We start from the raw sequence: 17,169 nt of genomic DNA on the forward strand, positions 1-17,169 counted from the left end.
TTCAGCGTCCTTTCCAAGCGACACGTACCAGCGTCCTTACCACCCAGACTCAGTCTTACCCAGGGATTAAGAAAGCGTGACTTAAGATAGAAGGAAAGCACAATGTGTATAACAACACACTAATCTGAGGCAATAAAAATTAAGCTTGTACACAAAAAAATGTTACACAAGGAAATATGGAATGTACATGTATAATATCATGTATTGCACGCAGGGAAAATGAGATGTAACACACACAAAGTCACTCTGGGTAAGCTGAAACATGTATATTCACTCATGAATACTTCCAAATGTGGCTAGTTGGGTTTGGAAGCGTGACAGAGTAGAGGGATTTATGGTGGGAAGCGTAAGCATGAATCATATCTCGTTTGGCTTAGTAATGGGCTAGAAGCGATCATCATGTCTTACTAGAGGGTTGAATATGAATAAGCATGCTAAGTAATGAACACTTAATCAAGAATGAAGCTTAAATGCAGTCATGCTTGTTATGATCCTCTAAAATATATAAAGCACACAAAGAAGATAGTACTAATCCTCATTCCTAGAGTTCCCCATATGAAGTACAAATATGAATAATTTAGTCAATATGGATGGAACTTATCATGCTTACCATGATTACCTTAGTCAATAGGGATCATCCCCAGTAGCAACCTTAGGTGGAGGAAGGGCAACTTGTTTAGAGTCTTAGTGAATATGTCGGCAACTTGCTCCTCAGTTCTGCAAAAAGTGAGCTTGATATTCTTCTTCTCCACGTGATCTCTAAGGAAATGATGTCTAACATCGATGTGTTTGGTCCTCGCATGATGGACAGGGTTCTCGGAAACATTGATGGAGCTTGTGTAAGCATGAACTAGTCTCACTGAGGCCTTGAAGGGGGGCTTAGGTCTTCTAATTGCACGCTTGAACCTTCAAAGGTCTCGCTGACGCTGCATGAGGGGCACTGAAGTGTCGTTGAAACTGATGTAGGGTCGCGTAAACTTCTGGAAGGGTCGCTGAACAGAAGTGGGGGTTGCTGAACAGAAGTGGGGGTCGCTGAACTGAAGTGGGGGTCGCTTGGACAGTATAGGATCCCGCTTCAGCTACAGCGAGAGTAGGACCCTTAGTCTGAGACTATAGTAGATGGAGCGTCCTTGCAAGGGGTCGCTGATTCTGTCTTCAAGGCCGCTGAGACTAAAGTAGGGTCGCTACAACAGCATAGCATCCCACTTTAGTCATATTGTGAGTAGGACCCTTTGAGAATGTATAAGCATCTCTTTCTTGCTATGTTCCTGAAGGAGATTCTTCCTCCTTTATGTGGCTTGAAATGAGAGTAAAGACTGTATATATAAGATCATGTGACAGAGGCAATCGTTCTTCATTTAGCACGCGTCACCTCCTCTCATTTCAACCTGCAAAGAAAGCAATCAAAGCTTTGAAACCCATCGAAGCTTGGGCTTCGAGGGAGGGTTAGTATATGTGCCCCCTAGTATAGCTTTCCTAGGTTTATTAACATGCTTGGGCTCTATTGGGTCATAATACGAGGGATTATTCAGGTCTACTATTATATGTGGCCTGGGCGCATATTTGGCACGGTTCTTTTCTCTGAGAGCTCGCTTAGAAGCGCACTCATGAACCCTGTGACCATTTTTGCCACAGTGCGTGCAATACAAGTTGCCCCGCACATACCCATACTTACCCTTTCCTGGACGGAAGGGCGCTTGTTTTTCAAGCTTAATATTCTTGGGCTTAGTTCTTGCCTGTTTGACGTACATCTTGTGAGCTGGTTCCCCATGATACCACTTAGTGTCTTTTGGGTTTTGCTCAAGTGCCCTTATCTTGTTTTCCAGATAGTCATTTTTACTTTTAAAAGACTGTAAATCTTGAGAAAGTTTAAGGTTCTTTTCAGTCAGAGATAAGTCTTTAGAGGGGGCAAGCTCAGATGTATATCCTAAACCGGGTCTAGATCGGACAAACATTGTTTGGTTGACAATCTTTGCCTCAATAGACTGATTTAGTTTGTCTATTCTAGCCAGGATGCTGTCAAGTTGCGCTGAAACATTCGAGTCTGATGGAAGGGCGCTGCATTTGCCTTTACAAAGTTCACAAAATTTTGTAACGACAACCGTTTCATCCTTAAGCTTTTTGATCATCTCGAATGTTTCTTTTTTAAGGACGCTAATTTCGTCAGTGTATTCAGTATTCTGAGTCATTAGCAAATCGTTTTCCTCAATTAGGCCTTGACAGAGATCTATAAGATCTTGTTTAGGAAGGACGCTTAATTTGATAGAAGATACCTGAACTGGTTGATCATCGTCAGATTCTTCTTGGGCCATAAGGCAGCTTCCTTGCTTGTCTTCTCCAAGATCCAGTTCTTCATCTGAATCTCCCCAAGTGGTGAAGAACGCTTTCTTAGGTTCGCTGGATGAAAGGCTCTCAGCGACCTTTGGTTTCGTGCATGTCTTCGCTAAGTGACCTTTTTCTTGACAATTGTAGCAAGTAACGTTTGTCAGGTCTCTCTTAGCGCCTTGATCTTTCTTGAAGCTACCTTTGGTTTTTAAGAACTTTTTGACCATCTTGGTCATCAGCACTATTTCAGCGTCCTCACCCTCATCGATAGAGGTCTCGCTCTCGAGTTGTTGTAGCACCTTTGTGAGCTTAAGAGTATTGCCCTTGGATTCTTTGATGGAGGTAGCTTGCTCGATGTCTTTGATTTCTTGAACTCGAAATTTCCCAGCAAGAGTTGCAACTGGGAGAGTCTTGGTGGCTTCCTTCATCAGCATTATTTTCTTGATCGTGTCAAACTTAGAGTTGACACCACGGATGAATGCTAATGACAGCGACCATGGTTCAGTGACTATTCCGGCTGCGCTCATCTTATCAACTAGCACTTGGAATCTTGAATGGTAATTGGACACACTTTCGGATTCAGACATCTTGAAGGAATGAAACTCCCTTTGTAGATCGAACTTTCGATTGTTCTTCATATCGTCACTCCCTTGATGCATTTCTTGAACAGCTTTCCACATTTCTTGAGCGGTGGCGATGCTCATGATTTTGTCCATGTCTTTCCTCTGAAGAGAGTTGAGGATAAGCTGGCGAGCCTTAGCGTTCTTCTCCATTAGAGCGTACTCTACTGGTCCCCAAGGCTTGGCAGTTGTCGATGTTTCCACCTTCTCATCACCATGCTCAATGATGTTCCAACACTGGTAGTCGGTCTGTTGAATGTAGTTCTTTGTCATGGCCATCCACCAGTCAAGCTCGCCTTCGATCAAAAGGTGAGGCTTGTTGAGCGAGATCCCGAGAAGATGTTGGTTGGATTCTCCAGGCATGATGTTGATTCTTGAGACGGAAAGATCGAGGGAGAGAGATGTCGTAGAAGAGAAGAACAAGAGAAGTCGAAGCAGAAACCTGGGTTCTTGAACGAAGATCCAAGCTCTGATACCAATTGTAGGATCGATGCTTCTCCAACGAGTTGAACTTAGGGAAGCTTAAACTCGTGACAATGGCGGAAGAGAGAAGCTAGACAATGTTTCGAACAAGAGAGAGTTTCTGTGTAATTTTCACTTTCGTTGTACTCAAAACTTTCTCTGAAATGTGTTTACAAGGACTCTTTTCTCTCCTTCTCTCACACAAGATCACTTAAAGCCGTACACACAAAAGCTCTCAATTACTATTTTCTATCACCCTATAATCGAGCTTATACAAAAGCTATATATAAGGTTCTAATAAAGCTAGCTACACTTCAATAGAGAATTCATCACGTGCTAATTCCCTATTGGCTGTCAAGAAGCTTCCGTTGGGCCGTTCAGAACCACTCTTGTTCTGCCCAATGTCTTCTTGCCACGTAAGAAGCCAGCTCTAACCGTTTCTGACGCGTGCTGAAACTTTCTGTGCCACTTGCACTGAATCAAGAACACATTTTCCACGTGCTTGTTTGTTCTCAGCCTTCCTTGCGCGTCACTCGTGTACAAAACTTTTTCTTCGTTTCTTAACATCGTCTTCCTAGTTAGACTCCTTCCAGCTTGACCAATTCAGCTCGCCTGGTCTCGCTGAACATTATTGTCTCCAATGCTTTAAGCTACCTTCAAATCACTTCAAGCTACCTTCAAGCTACCTTCAAGCTACCTTGAACTCTGCATACACTTTGAGTTCCAAATAAAATGTCTTTTGATCTCATCAAAACTAAGGAACATAGTTAAGCTACCTCAGCTTTACTAACACAATGATATTTAGAAGAATTTGTTCTATGTTGTTCCCATAATTGCTTCTTTGCTTCTTAGTCCTAAACACATTAGGGGAGTTAGCTTCACAATTGTAGAATCATCATAATTTTAGAATAGTATGATACATGCAGTCGTGGAATCATGAACAATTTTCTTTATGATATACATGTATTTACTTATCATAAAGCTTGATCTCGAACTAGCAAGGAAGTTTACTATTAAAAATCCCTTATTCCTCTTATAAAGTCAAGTTATTAATAAGCGGTTTGTTATTTCATTTCAGCTCTAATGCTTGTGGAATATATCTAGTTGGAGAAATTGTTTCGGGCTGCACGCTTGAAGTGGATTGCAGTTTAACATGCTTGTGCTTCTTATGACTCGGTAGAAGAGTTTGTTGTGCCCCTACTTAGTATTTACAAGATCAACATTGGAAAATTTGTCATTGAGAAAGTATATTATATATGTTGATTAGTACTTGTAGTGTAAAAAAGATAATTAAGGTTTAGTTCATTTAGTTGATGTAGGAATTGACATACCTATTCCAAGAAGAAAATGCTATTTCAATGTACAGTCCACTTCTTCCCAAGAGCAAACTGAGGTGAACAGTGATTTATGTAGTACTTTCATTCTTAATTAATCATTATCATGATCTATTCAGTACATTACAAATGGAAAGATCAAGTACTTTTGGATGTTGAGAAAGTAAAACTGATTTTGATGTCATTATCATGGTTTATTTTTTGAGGTCTTTTCGGATATATTAGTTGAAGGCATGATATGCATTTATAGCATAAATTACATATGTTATATATAGTTCATGTCTATTAGACGTACCCAACTTTATTGATTTAGGTTTTTGTCAATGAACATCACTTTCTAGTCATTAACTTTTATCACTTCTTATTTAGGTTTGCTTGTGCTGTTGATATTTGGGATATTCTTATAACTATGAATTCTTATATCATTATTAACTATTCATTCGCTACCTATATACCATATACCATATGAAAACTTTAGATGCAAATGTTAAAAAAAAATTCTATATTAACAAACTAATGTAATTTAGATTCCGAATAATAATAGTAATAATATTAATTACAATGACAAAATATGGTGCTTTCTTAAAAAGAAAAATGTTACATAATATTTAACATGGTGTTATAATAGTTCATGAAAAGTGATACACAATGTGTAATAAAATATTACTATGTATCTAAAAAAAATGACTAAAAATGTTACTTAAAGATAAGAAAGTGTTACATAAGGAATTATAAATAACACTCATAAAATATAAGTATAATATTAAAGAGTGTTACTTAGAAGGATGTATAGAAAAATATTTCAAAGTGATACTATATGTCACCAAAAGTGTTACGTAAGACCTTAGGGAACACGGATAAATGTATCACCCAATAACGTGTTATCTATTACTTTAAGTAACACTTTAAAATTTTATATAACACTTAATGAGTGTTACATCAACTCAATTAAGTACTAGTGACATTAACCGTTTGAGCTAATAGATTATGACAATATACATGAACTTAGAAATGCATACTAAATAAAAAAATTTACTTGTGTAGAGACTGTTTCAATCGATAAAATAACTACCTAAGATTTGAATTAGCACCTGACACTATATACAATGTCTACACTCCTAAGAAAAAACCATGATCAACAATTTCAAAGCACTAAATCTTAGCAAGGCCACCACCATAATTATAATTAGAGGGTGAACAAAAAATACATCGGCTTTATGAGACATAACTATGGGTTTACAAACTTGTAAGAAAAGGTGCAATGGCGCATAAACATATTGAGGAGGAGCTTCTGGTATCAGTACCCCATCGATCAAAGAAGGAGCTTTCATCCCAGTACCGCCATCGATCGAACACACTTGACACCGATGTGAATTCGTTTGAAGAAGAAAGCACGCAGGGTAGAGAAAGGAGTTATTTTGTAAATGTACCAAAATATTTGTGTGTATCATTTAAAGGAATAAGGATCGGGTGTGAAGTGCACTTATAGTATGAAGTGTGAAGTTTTTCGGGTACACATATAACACCCTAATGTTCACATATAACATGCAATCGTTAAATTTTAAGGGGTAGAAAAAATCAACCAGAAAACATAAAAAGGAAAAAGAAAAAAAATCACCATTAATTACAAAAATTCCACCGCGTGGATTCATTAAAAAACATCTTTTGATCTCAGCCTTCTATTTTCTAATCTAATGACTCAACTTTTTCACATTTCACACCATAAGAGGACTTCACACCGGAATCCACCTCTCATTCATTTAAAGACTTACAACTTGAGTTATAATATAGACCACACAAATAGATTTAATCAATGATATACAAATGAGAATTGTGAGTATCATAAGGTGGTGTGATTATATTCGATTCTCCATCATATCTATATCTTAATATATTCGAAAACATATAATAACTGGTTGACCAAGTTTGGATATCCCGGCACACATATAAGTCCATTATAGTATTAGGAAATAAATTAATTAGATATTATTTATTTTTTTAGTCCAAGATTATTAGAGTAAATTAATTGACCTTAGAGATTATTTATTTTCTCAGTCAAAGATTGCTAGAGTAAATCAAGGAATTTGTAATCTTCCATATCTCTACCTTCCTGTATAAAGCATTGTAATTCACCTCACTAAACATTATCATTTGAATTTACTCTCTAATATGGTATATCAGTTCAATCCTGGCATAGCCTTCTATGCTTTGACCAAACCCAATACACAATCCTTTTTTTTCCCTTCACCCACACTTGTTGCCGCTGCAGTGATTCTCGCCGACAACAACATCTATCAAAATTGTTTGCTTTGTTCATGCTTCCGCTACAAAACTTTTAACAAAACTCAAGATCGGGCTCGTCCGACTTCAACAAAACTCAAGATCGGTGTCGTCCGACTTCAACAAAGTTCAAGATCGGCGTCGTCCGACTTCAACAAAACTCAAGATCGGCGTCATTCGACTTCAACAAAACTCAAGATCAGGTCGTCCGACTTCTGACAAACTTTTGATCGAATCACCCCGACTCCATTAAACTCAAGCCTGGTTCAACTTCGTCTTCAACAAATCTCATCTCCAAGTTATAACTGTTATATGAGCCGTTTATCTTGCGGGGTGGTATTAGGAAATAAATCAATTGGATATTATTTATTTTCTTAGTCAAAGATCACTACTAGGATACAGGATATTAGCGACGGATAATTCCGTCGCTAATATCTCCAATTCCGTCGCTAACTTAGGTTTGCGACGGAATTCCGTTGCAAACAGCCCGTCGCAATGCATGTAGTCGCTAAATGAAATTTGCGACGGAATGGAGGTCCGTCGCTAAAATAGCGACGGTTTTTGCGACGGAATTCCGTCGCTAAATGTGGAAGTAGGAGACGGATTTTTTGCGACGCTATGGCGACGGAAATCCGTCGCGAATCTTGACACTTGGAGACCGATTTTAGCGACGGTTTTTGAAACGGAAATCCGTCACTAATTCTGACATCCCGGAGACCGATATGTGCGACGGTTTTTGCCACCGATTTCCGTCGCTAAAAGTGATCCAACCCTCTAAATTTTGAGACGGATTTCCGACGCAAATCCGTGTCTAATACCATTTGTAATTTTAGATTTTTTCATTTCATTAGATTTAATATTTGCACAATTTATAATTTTTTATTAAACTTCGAAATATTATGAAATCAATCATAAACAAGCATAGAAATCATAAATTAAACCGAAATTGTCATTATAAACGTCGTTCGTTGAAAAAAAAAACATACAAATTCTTAAAAACTTAATTTTCGGGGCCGTCATCATTATCGTCGTCTTCTTCGTCTTCTTCTTCTTCTTCTTCTTCTTCTTCTTCTTCTTCTTCTTCTTCTACTTGTTGCGGACGATATTGTGGTGGAAGGGTTGCATTCATCATAGTCACGTTACCTCGTATGAACTCGGACATTTGCGCATGTATGTCTCGATGCAAACGTGACTGCATTTCCGTATACATTTCCGCTCGCATCTGCTGCAACTGCGATTGCAACTGCGAATTCATCTCCGCTCGCACCCGCTCTTCTGCCATGTCTATCTTGCGCTGAATATCTTCTTGGTTTGTCTGAGAGGACGAACCGATGTGAGATGGCCTGGAATGACGCGCCCGACCGCGTCTTGTGTCGACGTATACCCCGGCCGCTGAACCAAGTCCGTACACCCGGTTCTTCTTGTTGACGCCTTCCACCTCTAGATAGACCTGCGTCGGGTCCACGTCAGCCATACTCGCATCCTGACCCTCTTGGGTCGATGGCTGGGACGAGGAAGCAATCTTCTGGGTGAGCGCTTCCTACAATCACCGATGAAAAATGGTATATATAGTTAGATATAGTAATGAATAAGTTATAACGTAATACAGGTTATGAAATACATACCGACAACTTCTTCGCCCTCGAGTCTATAAGGACAGGCTTGTCCTTGTCCTTCCTCGACGTGTGTGTGTGGCGCTACAACTCGGGAGCCGTCGGTGCACGACCAAGCTCCTTGGACTTATCAAAAACAAGACGAATTATTAGTATGTCATAAAATTAATAAGTTTCATTATACGAATCGAAAACATAAAGTTAAGAATCAAACCAAGACGTCGTAATGCCCAATGAAGGATCGAGATCCCCCCGTGTGTCGCACCAATCCGGTGCCCCGACCCTCAGGCTCGCTCGTGCGATTAGCATGAGCAGTGCGGGACCTCGTCTTCTCTTCTTCGGTGTCCCAATGGGCCTTCCACCTGGCCCAAACATCAGCACTCACCGCGTGATGCGGTTTTCCAGCCGTCTTCATCTTGTTTAGGACGTCTTTGTACCTATAAGACAAAATTATTCAAAAAATTACAAAGTAAATAAATGAATTATATTTTAAAGGATAGTGATTTATAACTTACCGGTTTCCAGCATGTCTCAAAAAGACACGATACATGTAGTCCTCGCTGTATTGGTCTTCCCAAATATACTCTTTCTGAAAAGAGTAAAATATATGCTTGTTGTTATAAGATACTTGTACATTAACGTATTTGTGAAGTGAATAGATAAATAATTACCTTGAATTCTTGCCAATAATATTCTACTTGGCTGGCCGATAAAAATCGCCAGGCACTACCCTCAGGGAAGAAATGTTTCCGGAAAATCTCCCGTATAGAACGGGAAACCGGTCATATGTTGGGCAGTTGCTTTCGAAGCATACAATCTTTGTAGCCTTGGAGTTATTGGAAAATAAAACATTTTCCTATAAGGGACTCTAGCCTTTCTCCTTTTTGATTTGCCTTGGGTAACGGGCTTCCACCGCGGTTCACCACAAACTTTGCATTCTGTTCTATCTGCATCTTCTACCCCCCAATAAAGCATACAGTTGCGGCGATAACAATCAATTACCTCAACCGGTAACCCCAAACCCTTAACCAACTTTTTTATGTTAGCAAAATTGGTTGGCATATTATTATCCTCCGGAAGCAGCTCTTGTATGAACTCGCACATGTCGTCCATTAACCTTATCGAACCCTGATGACGACACTTTATATCCATCATTTTAGCAGATGCCGAAAACGGAGAGTGCTTGTTGTTACCAGGCCATATTTCTTGCTCCGCTGCGCGCATCATATCAAAAAATTTCTGCGATTCGGTATTCGGAGGCTCGTCTTGGAATGACACTTCTGGACCAGCAACATCATTTATCATTCTATGCCCAGATAAGAATCCTAACCCCTCGACATCATTCTCTGATACGATATGTTGTTGTCCTCCGGGATTCAACACGCTCCCCTCGCCATGAAACACCCATATTTGATAATCTTTTACAAAGCCATTTCTCAAAATATGATATTCTACATCTTCCATATTGCGATAGCTTTTATTTCTACATGCATACTTAGTACAGGGGCATTTTATTTTTCCTTCACTCATACATGTTGGATGATCGGTGGCGAACTGGATAAACTCTGACACTTTCTCGGGAAAGCCGGGAGTTAACAACCCCCCCGTGAGTCGTTGATACATCCAACCACGATCTTGGTTCATCTCTGTAGTGCGTTTTATTAGATAACGATACTATCTAGCTACCAGTATTTATTATCATACTAATAAGATCTCTAATTTATTTTATTTTGTTACATTAATTCCGAGCATTAATCATACATATTAATAAGATCTTTACATTATTTGAATAATATTTAATATTTAAATACAACAATCATATATATCCACAACACTATATATGTATTTTTTACAATATTTTAAATCTTTAATATTCTAAATTCATACAAAATTCTAAATGTTCATTTCTAAATCCACAACATTCAATATATAATTTCTACAATATTTTAAAAACCTATATAATTCATAATAATTTTATAAAATAATTTTTAAAATTCATAATAATTCTAAAAAACCTATATAATTCATAAAAAAACCTATCAAATCCTATTTATTTCTATTTATACACTAAAAAACCTATAAAAAATAATAACGAAATTTCTATATAAATTATTAAAAACTCTATATAAATTCTATACAATTTCTATATAAATTATTAAAATTCATAATATTTCTATTTATTTCTATTTATACACTAAAAAATTATTAAAAACTCTATATAAATTCTATACAATTTCTAAAAAACATATATAATTCAGAATAATTTATTTTAAACATTAAAAATTCTGAAAATACTATCTAATTTTATTTAATTTATAAAAATCTTAAATAATTGTAAACAAAGTCTATAAAATTCATAAAAAATATCGATAATTTCTAAAAAATTTCTAACATATTTACATATTATTTATAATATAATAACGAAATTTAAATATATAAAACAATATAAAAAAAAGAAAATCCAAAACAAAAACAAAAAAAACCTAACCTCTTGAAGCGGCTGGCGGCTGGGCGGCGGTCGACTGGGCTGGCGGCGGTCGACTGGCTGGGCGTCGGTCTCTGCGGAGGCGGAGCAGCAGTAGGAGGCTGAGATGGGGCCGGGCGGAGACGGGGCCCGGTAGGAGGAGGAGATGGGGCTGATGGCGGCGGAGGCGTGGTCTCCGGGAGAATGACGACGAACAGCGGGAGGACGAGGGCAGAATTTGAGGAGAGAAAGGCTTTGGCAAAAAATGAATCCGCGTCTGGTATATATAGAGGACGAAGATTTAGCGACGGAATTCCGTCGCTAAATCCGTCGCAAAATATATTTGGCGGTCGATTCGAATTTCTACGAAATATTTGGCGGAAACTACCTATTAGCGACGGATTTCCGTCGCTAATAGGTAGTATTTTTGGCGGTCAAGGTACCGCCTAAACTACTACCTATTAGCGACGGCTTTCCGTCGCTAATAGGTAGTATTTTTGGCGGTCAAGGTACCGCCTAAAATTACTACCTATTAGCGACGGATTTCCGTCGCTAATAGGTAGTATTTTTGGCGGTCAAGGCACCGCCTAAACTACTACCCATTAGCGACGGATTTCCGTCGCTACTAGGTAGTAATTTTAGGCGGTCAAGGTACCGCCAAAAATACTACCTATTAGCGACGGAAATCCGTCGCTAATAGGTAGTAATTTTAGGCGGTCAAGGTGCCGCCTAAACTACTACCTATTAGCGACGGATTTCCGTCGCTAATAGGTAGTAATCCGTCAGCGAGTGAATGAGTTACAGATATTGGCGACGGATCTTCGTTCCGTCGCTATATCCGTCGCTAATGTATATATTTCGAGACGGATCGCGAATCCGTCGCGAATCCGTCGCGAATTTAGTGTTTCCTAGTAGTGGATTGCTAAAGTAAATCAAATAATTCAATTAGATATTATTTATTTCCTTATTAAAAAATTACTAGAATAAATCAAAGACTTTGTAATTTACCTCAATAAATATTATCATTTGAATTAGTCTCTATGATCTCATCCACGTTAGTGTGAGTAAAATTTTGGAATGGGCCCGTTGTTTGTACGATGCATGTTTGAAGTGTCCTTGTACATGAACAAGGACACGATCCGCCTCTCCCGCTCTCTCTCTCTACTCCTTTTCTCTCATTCATTTCTTAGTGCACTAACAAAAGCAACCAAAACAAAAGCGTTTGATTATTAACCTTCGCCAAAGCTAGGCTAAAGAAATAGTAGATTGATCGACAATTATTATGGACGACAGTGAACAACAACAACAACAACGTATGGACGAGAACAGCAGCACAGGCGATCTGAGGCACTTGTTCTCCCCAACAGCAACACCCATGATGTCGGCAACCCCATACCTTCTTCCGCCGCCGCAGCAGAGCCACTTTAACGCCGCCACCCGAGGAGCCTTTACTCCGTTCCAGTACTCCCAACCACATCCTCCGTATGAGATGATGCTGGTCATGGGGGGTCACCTTCCACCTGGCCAAGTCGACTTACAATCCGGCTCCACCAGACCTACGCCGGCCGCTGAAGTAGAGTCTAAGGCTAGGTGGCTCAGGCAGGAAACGCTGACGCTGCTGGAGGTGAGATCTAGGCTTGATCATAAGTTCAAGGAGGCTAATCAAAAGGCTCCCTTGTGGGATCAAGTTTCCAGGTTTCATTTATTAATTTCTTCTCTACATCTACCAAATTAATTGTCTAGGGTTTTTATTTCAACATTAATCACTCTAACCTAATTGGCTTAGAAAACCAACAACCACGCTGCCTTGACCCTAGTTGTTGTGCTCCATCTATCTTCACCGCAAAAAATATCAAACCATACCCGATTTTTTAAAAATCTTTATTTATTTTAATTGTAGTTATATCAACTGTTTCTGACTCTCTCTTTTTCAACTCTTTTAGTAAGAACTGTGAACCCGTATACATATGTTGGTTGTTTTAATTCGTCCCTTTTCTACAACTTTCGTTCATGTTCTTTTGGGGGTTTGAGATAAGGAAACACTACTTGTTCCGAGAGTGGCAATTTAATTTGGCTGCAACCTATAATGAAGGGACAATAACATCGGTTCTTTTTGAAAATTAAGCATGATGATTATATTGTTTTGAGCCTTACAGAATCATGTTGTACCCAGGACCCAGGAAACTTGATTCAATATGGGTAACCTACTCGCGTTCTATATATTATACTCAATATACCTTCATCTTTATGCTTCTGTGTTTAACTTCCTCCTACATTTGAAACTGACCAAGATAGAACTGAAATGATTTCCTAACTAGCTAGGGTTTCACTCTGAATGCATACTCCTAGCTAGCCTGCTCTTCCGATTTAGTTTGTAAAATCATTTTTATGGATTAACATTTGTCCCTCTTGTAAAATTCGTTGTTGGTGTGATGTAGGATAATGAATGAAGAATACGGACACCAAAGGAGTGGGAAGAAATGCAGAGAGAAATTTGAGAACTTGTACAAGTACTACAAGAAGACAAGAGACGGGAAAGGTGGTAGACAAGACGGCAAGAACTACAGATTCTTCAGGCAGCTTGAGTCGATCTATGGGCAACAACAGTCAGCCTCTGTGAAGACGTCCACAGCCAATACTAGCCACCATGACTATGATCAAGAGGAAGCAGAAGGTAAATTCAGTCTGTCAATGTCTTCATCGGAGCTACAAACCTCATCATCGAATGACAATAACCCTAATCGAGCGCAGAGAAGAGGAAAACGGAGATGGAAGTCTAAGATAAAGGAGTTCATCGGGTTGCAAATAGAGAAGATAATGGAGATTCAAGAGAATTGGTTGGAGAAAGTGATGAGAGCGGTGGAGAGCAAGGAGAAGGAGAGGATGTCGAGGGACGAGGAGTGGAGGAACAACGAGTTCGAAAGGATCGAACGGGAGCACAGGCTTTGGGCCGAGGAACGAGCTTGGATCGAGGCTCGGGATAGAGCCTTGATTGATGCTTTTCATAGCCATCTTTACAATTATGGTACGAGCATCGAACCAGACCCACCGGATATAGGCATTGTAGGAGGAAATCTCATGAATGATAACTTCAAATATTTGCATGGTAATGACTAATGGAGGAGCTAGCCATCTCTTATAGACATGGTCATAACTCATAAGCTAGGTTAACAGGCTTTTGCTCATTTTCATTGTGGTTCTTCTTGCTCTGGAGAAATAACTATGCTCTGTCTGCAAATAAATAGCATTTTATATTTTATAATTGTTTACCATTAATTATCTTTATACATAATTGACTTATATATTTTTATTTTTACCCTTTTTAATTATTGGTTGTTTTATCTCCCTCTGTTTGCAATTTAAGGATTATATTGATTAAACTAGATATTGTTTTAATATCTGTGATATTTTTTAAAATATCCAATAATGGGAGTAATTATGTTTATGATTGAAAAGTATGTATAATGTAGCTATTTATATAGCCAACACTATTAGTATGGCTCCATGTCTTCACTCATAGGGCTGAAGGGTCTCAGCTAACTCGATCTCATGGTTCGCCTAAAGCCATCGCTTACACAGAATTTCATTTGCTAAATGATGAAACGAACAAGGTTATAACTTATATATGCCCAGGTGATCAGACATGTTAAAATATATGGGGCTACATCAAAATATGTAATTGAAGTTTACATCAATCGCTCCTAAAATTCAAATATATACATTAAACTTGTGAACTCTTATTGATCTCTACAACGTCCATTTCTTTATTTTTTGAAACTGTTCTCATATAAATGTAAATATGGTATCTTAAATATTCTCGTAAATTTTAACCTATCCTGGTCAAAACTTTGCATCATGATGAACTAGGTCTCACCTTGGATGGCGCCATTTTCAAGAAGGTTCTTCCTTTTGAACGACTTGTGCTGTATGCATTATGTTTCATGTTAAGCGCAATGTTTCAACAAAATAAGTAAGAAAGTACACCTCTGTAGATCACTATTCACCTGCATCGGTCAATAGCATGTAGAGCAATGTATCATTTGGGTTCCTTGATTGATCTTTGGTGCACAAGTTAGATGCTTTTTACATATTTCGACCAAAAAAAAGATACTTTTACCTATCTATATATTCGTTTCTTCTTAATACCTCAAATAACAAAATTTTTTATCTCGATCTCTTTTGTAAATTAAAATTTTAAAAATAAATTGTGTTAAATTCCTTGAACTCATGGCATACATAGGTTTGGAACGTCGTATATATATGAGAGCATAAGTACAAATGAGCTCGACATGCAAGCTTATTGAAATTTCATCCTAAAACAAAGAAGTTATAGAATAACTAATTTATGTTTTGTTTTATGTGACATAAAATTAAGAAGCAGTAGGATAAATGCGAGATTTTGGTAGAGTTGACTCATTGTAGAGGGCGATTATGATTTGAGTCGATTAAGTTTCGGGCCCAGTATGGTACAATATTTATCTTATTTGTCTTCTAGGGATAATCTGTAAGCAGATAAACCAACAAGGGCGATTTGATTTAAATTTCTCTCTTTTCTAATACGCAATATAACATGAATTCCCAACAACTCGTATTAGAGCAGTCAGGTTCAAATGGCAAATTCTCTGAAGTTTGGGATTTCGCAATACAATGGAACAAAGAATTTTTCCCTTTGGCAACGAAGGGTGAAAGACATGCTAACACATCAGGGGATGCAGAGGGCGTTGTTAGAAAAAAAAAATATGTGATCAAGTAAGATGATTGGGACAAGATGCAGGAGAAGACAACAACGATGATTTGTCTGCGCCTTGGTGACGAAGTTATATATTAGGTAATTGATCTCCAAACTTTTAAAGAGTATGGGATAAAATAGAAAAGATGTATATGTCAAAGTCTCTGTCTTGCAAATTGTTTCTCAAGTAAGGGTTGTACGGGTTGAAGATGTCTGAAAGTTCAGATTTTGTACAACACGCCAGTACCTATAATTAGATAGTCGGTGATCTGGTGTGAAGATCGATGAAAAAGATCATTCCATAATTTTGTTAAACCCTAGAGTACGAGAATTTGTTAACTTGAATTATGTGTGTGAAGAATGTGATAAGTAGGGAGACAGATAGTTATGTGTTGCTCACTCATAATGAGCGACAAAAACATAGCTGTGGAGATAAGTCTCATGCCGATGGATTATATGTTAACAACCAGGATAGGGGAAGGCATGATGAGAACTAAGATCTAAGTCGAAAGCTAAGAAGAAAGTAGTCTGCTTTAGTTACAGAAAGACATGCCACTTCAAGCGAGATAGCACAAATAGAAAGACATGCCGATGGATTATATGTTAACAACCAGGATAGGGGAAGGCATGATGAGAACTAAGATCTAAGTCGAAAGCTAAGAAGAAAGCAGTCTGCTTTAGTTATAGAAAGACATGCCACTTCAAGCGAGATTGCACAAATAGAAAGCGTAGAAATGAGAAGAATTTTGAGGGATTATCAGAGTCTCGAACGTGGTTTAGAAGGATAGTCAAGACAACGGTGATTTAGATATTCTTTCATCAATGTTAGATAGCCATACATATTCGTGGATTCTGGATTCATGGTGATTGTTCCATATGACACCACTCAGGGAATGGTCAACATGGAAACTTGGGTTTTGTTTGATTGGGAAACAACAAGACATGTGATATCGTAGATATCGGACAAATCAAGGTGCGTGTGCACGATGACATCATCAGATCGTTGACTGAGGTGCCCCATATTCTAGATGTGAAGAAGAATTTGATCTCCTTGGACACTTAACACATGAATGGATTCGAGTACAAGCTAGATATAGACTGCGTGGAAGTAAGTAAGGGGCTATGGTGGTGATGAAGGAACAAATTGCATCAAGAAGATCAACCACCTGATAAAGAGTTATATTTTACATGGAGCTGCAGCTGCAATTTCTGAATCTGACAACTCTATGGCATATCCGCACATGCCATAATGGTGAGCATGGTCTGAACGACTTTCACAAGAGAGGTCTTTTGGCAGGCCTAGAGATTCACGTCATTGGTATTTGTAAGTTTTGTGTGATGG

The sequence above is a fragment of the Phyllobates terribilis genome, unplaced genomic scaffold (assembly GCF_046119375.1).
Source record: "Phyllobates terribilis strain yellow unplaced genomic scaffold, ASM4611937v1 Scaffold_4672__1_contigs__length_58342, whole genome shotgun sequence".
In the NCBI taxonomy this organism is placed as follows: Eukaryota; Metazoa; Chordata; class Amphibia; order Anura; family Dendrobatidae; genus Phyllobates; species Phyllobates terribilis.